Source organism: Oculina patagonica, unplaced genomic scaffold (genome assembly GCF_052425735.1).
Source record: "Oculina patagonica isolate OP01 unplaced genomic scaffold, crgOcupat unplaced1463, whole genome shotgun sequence".
NCBI lineage: Eukaryota > Metazoa > Cnidaria > Anthozoa > Scleractinia > Oculinidae > Oculina > Oculina patagonica.
The window spans coordinates 1-4,710 of record NW_027557478.1 but is presented as its reverse complement, the minus strand read 5'-3'; the positions used below and the strand labels follow the sequence as shown (position 1 = coordinate 4,710).

The 4,710-nt window shown below is 38.7% G+C and overlaps 1 long non-coding RNA gene across 1 annotated transcript; it reads right to left on the bottom strand.

Annotated features, from left to right (window-relative positions):
* Positions 1 to 1,170: 1,170 nt before the first annotated feature.
* On the bottom strand, positions 1,171 to 3,975 carry LOC144639895 (uncharacterized). The gene is made up of 4 exons (XR_013568242.1): positions 3,360 to 3,975; positions 2,807 to 2,860; positions 1,993 to 2,082; positions 1,171 to 1,244 (listed from the first exon to the last, which is right to left on the bottom strand). It is a non-coding gene; the product is annotated as an uncharacterized LOC144639895 (long non-coding RNA).
* Positions 3,976 to 4,710: the final 735 nt, after the last annotated feature.

The window sequence follows — 4,710 nt, the reverse complement described above, 5'->3', positions numbered from 1 at the left end:
TTAACAATTAGACGGCAAGCTCGAGGTTTCTACCGGCTGATAGTTGGCGAGGGGCGAAGCCCCGAGCCAACTATCAAAAGCCGGTAGAAACCGAGAGCGAGCCGAATCTAATTGTGTTAGCATAACCCACTGACCGATCTATTAAACACAAAATATAGCTAGAGTTGATTTATTGAATGTTTTGATTGATAAAATTCAGCGAAAACTAAGCGCGCGCTCCGAGAGCCTTCTACGGATCAATAGTAGGCACCTGTGTAGCCAATCAGCTTGCCCGATTACCAATAGTAGGTCAGTGTGGTTATACTAACGGCGAATAGAAAACAGTGGGAGAACCAATCAGATTCTCGGATTTCCAATAGAACACAGCTGAGTTTCTACTAATCGCCGATAGAAAACAGTGGGAGAACCAATCAGATTCGCGGATTTCCAATAGAACACAGCTGAGTTTCTACTAATCGCCGATAGAAAACAGTGGGAGAACCAATCAGATTCGCGGATTTCCAATAGAACACAGCTGAGTTTCTACTAATCGCCGATGAAAAACAGTGGGAGAACCAATCAGATTCGCGGATTTCCAATACAACACAGCTGAGTTTCTACTAAACGTACTTAGTCTAAGTCAGGTTTTCTAAATGGACTACTTAAGAACTCCGAAACGGCTAGCAATGACAACTTAGTCCCCGAGGATGCGATCAGATGAAATTAAAACTAGCCCTTAATAATTATTTTTTTTACTAAAAAACAAACAAACAAAATAAAAAGAAAAAACATTCTACAACAGACTTACCGCAAGTCCTCTGCGACCAGGAGTCCCTGGACTTCCAACCTGAGAAAATTTTTACATTGTTCAGTATTACCAAAACATTACGAAAAAGAGAGCTATGTGCCTCATAATAGCGTTTTGCTACATATTTTTGCGCAGCTAAATGACATTACTTCTACAATACAACGGCAAAAGTAATAACTACATTACAAAAAATATGTTTCACGTCTTTTTAGTGCCTCGATAAAGCAAGATTCTGCATATGAAAAGAGAAATTTTGAAGAAAAATAACGTAAAAATAGAGAAATAAACAAATTATTGCGAAAAAGCAACCCGATAACAAACATGAGATAAAACAAGATACACGGTGGGACTGAGACAATAGTGTAGCGGCTCTCGTAAGCTTACTTGTAGGGCCAGTTCTTGTCTTTCTGGAATAATTTTCGGAGTCGTCAACGGGTTCCTTCTCACCTGGACGAGTCTGTGACGAACAAAGCAACGAATTATTACCTGGTACGATTCATGTGTCAGCCACACGTAAAAACAAATGCACAACAACAATAACATCTGATTACTATTAAAACATACGAGTGGATGTGATGCTTGGAATAACGATACAATGTTATTCTATACGATAGGTGCGTCCTGCGTGTGGCGCGAGATGACATGCCCGTTTATGGCAGATAGAATGTAAGGGGTTGGAGAGATGAATGTAGTTTGCAACTTGAATTATCCGTCAAAATACTTTACAAGTGAATAACTCAGGTTTCTTAATGTTATGTCTAGGCATGGAGCGATTTTCACTTGAGTGTCGAAATTAATTCGTGTTTGCTTTGCCTTTGCATTACTACTCTAATGATGGGCTTAAAAAGGTTGCGCCACACTTAATCAAAAATAAAACCAAAGCCAATTGTGACTCGCTCACACAAGTTTCCCCCGCCATATTATTGCCGACGTCATGTGTTTGCTTTGAGTTATGCTTCGTTCATTCGATAATTTGTTTCCTTAATTTTAATTGGCCAGAGTGCTTCACGACACTCAATCGTTATATACCAAATCAAAGTGCTAAGTTACGTGTTTTTATGACACTTTCATGCAGCGGCCGGCGTAAATATTTTAAAACAGACCTCAAGAACTTAGTTTTACTTGTCCGTTTTCACTGGAGACGTTTAACTAAAGGAAACTACAAATACAAAAGTTTTTCATAAAGATACAAGATAGAAACTTACGTCACCCATTACCGACCCTGGTGGCCCAGGTGGGCCAGGTCTGCCAGAGAGGCCTGCGGCCATAATTCGGCCTTTTGGACCTGGTGAGCCCTAAATAGATGGATAGGAAGAAAGAAGAAAACCCATTGCATATTACAAAATGAAGAGCGTTTTACTGGTGAAATAGGGACGAATTTATCTCGCGTTTTAATTAATATGAGAGTTGACCAAAGCTCCATCGCTCGCTCCCTAGCTACATTGAGAACTAAAGCTTTTTACTGAATCGACATTTCAAAAACTCATTGGTTTACATTAGCTAACCTTATACCGAAGTAATTGCCAACTTTTGGCGTAGACTGGCGAACATATTCTATTTAACAATTCGACTACAAGCCCGAGTTTTCTATGAGCGAATAGTCAACGAGGCGCAGCCGAGTTGACTATCGCTCATAGAAAACGAGGGTAAATAATCTAATTGTTTATAGTAGAAACTCTAAAGGATTTTAGTCCAAAACCTTCAATATTGTGCACTTTGAGGAGAAAAATCAAGAAAATTTACCGCTTAAAGAGCTACGCGAGCGCCCGACTGTTTTCTGTCGGCGAATAGAAATCGGTGAGAGAACCAATCGAATTCGCGGATTTCCAATAGAACACAGCCGAGTTTCTACTAATTACTCTTGATTTTATAAATCTGTAATGTTAATCGTTCAGGCACATTTAAGTGCTGCTAGTTCATGTTACTATTATACTATGAAAATAGACTGAGGAAACACACTATCAGATTATAATTTTATTTGTGTGTAATTGGAATATTTAAAGATTGTTTTCAACTTACCTTGTGTCCCCTAGGACCCAGATCCCCTCGTGCCCCACGAGCTCCTGCAAAGCCCTTTAAACATACATGCAATCAGAACGGGTTTCAATAATTTGGATTCGCGTTTTCCAGATGTTTGCAAAACCCCAAACCCTAGAGGATAAATCAATGTTGTAGCTTCACAGCCCCACAGTCAAGATAACGTTCGTATAGAAGGAAGCTACGATTTTGACATGGATGACCACGGTACAGGTAGCGAAAACCACTTTAGGGAGATAAGAATTTTAACAGCAACGTCCAAGGCAACAAGCGACCACTAACGATTATGAAGACCAAGCCCCTTGTAGGAATTCAAAGAAGGCCGTTATACAGGTTTTTAGGACACGTTTACTCCGGATCCATTTGTTGCAGTTTTGTAACATGTCTGGTAACATGCAGTGCTCGTTAAACGAAGTTGTGGAAAAGAAAAACGTATTAAATTTACTGTCAGTTGACGATAAATCTTCAATGGATTCGTAAGCATTTTTTATATTGCGTATTCCTAAGTAATGCAATGATAAGATTTGCAACGCACCACTGGCCCGAGGGAGCCTGGATCTCCTGGTGGTCCAATCACCTAACAAACGAGAAAGCATCACATTGAAAAATAAAAAACACACACAATAAAAACAAACAAACACGAAGACCGACATTAGAAAACCCCCCTACAAATTCCCATAACCAACCGAGACCAGGGAAATCACGAAGTACAGTCAATCAATCAATCAATCAATCAATCAATCAATCAATCAATCAATCAATCAATCAATCAATCAATCAATCAATCAATTAATCAATCAATCAATCAATCGTTTAACTTACATTGCCGTTTAACTTACATCGTCTGACTGACAGATCAACCCAAACAGGCAAGTAAGCCAAGCAACTAACGAATAAATTAGTGAATGTACAATAAATGAAAAAATGGCTGAAGTGAACATGTAGATAAGTGAAGAGCAAATAAAAAATAAATTAATAAGAAGTAAAACATGTAAAAAGATAACGATACATGTTGTACTTGGAGGATGCCTTGAGTTATTTATGAATAAAAAAAAATGTCAAAATGGTATATTACTAACGGTAAAATACGGACATCAGTTTTAAGGAAGCAACAACAAAACATAATATCAAGCTAAAATGGAACAAAGATTCTAAAGGTAAGGGCATGTTGGGATAAATTACAATAGATAACGAGGTACAATTGCAAATTTTATGCATACATATTATACATACCGTCAATTCCACTGTTGGTAGAATTCATGAGGAAAAAACCAAAACAATAGGCAATTAGACTAGCGATTTCGAACACGAGTGGTTGACTATTCGGTGAAAAAGTAACTCTTTTTCAGTCTACTTACTAAATATGTCTTAATATCTTCACTTGCAGTTCTAGAATGCTTCTGTGAGATTATCCTGACGTACGTTTAGAGTTTGTCAAGTTGTGATAAGGGGAGTGGTACGCACACTTTCATTTTCTTTGCACCCAGTCTCCTAGAAAATGTTGGAAACTTTCTTCTGACACCATGCAACAACTTATGATAGTGTTTGTACATGTACTGCCTCGGCTGGCAAGTAAAATACTGGGCCAATTATAAACTTGATTATGTTAACAACCGTAGCAAATTTAGAAAGCTAACGTTTCGAGGGTTAACCCTCCTTATGGTGGATTTCCACGGACGCGTTATTTTTTACGTGCGTTTACGTGCGCGAAAAAAGTTAGAGACAATGTATGAACGACTTGCGATCTCTAAAGTTTTTCACGCACGTAAACGCACGTAAAAAAAACCGCGTCAGTGGAAATCCGCCTGCCGGGCAAAAACTCGAAACGTTATTCAGCGACGAAGAGCTAACGCTTTCAATTTGCATTTAGTCGCTACAGCGTTTAA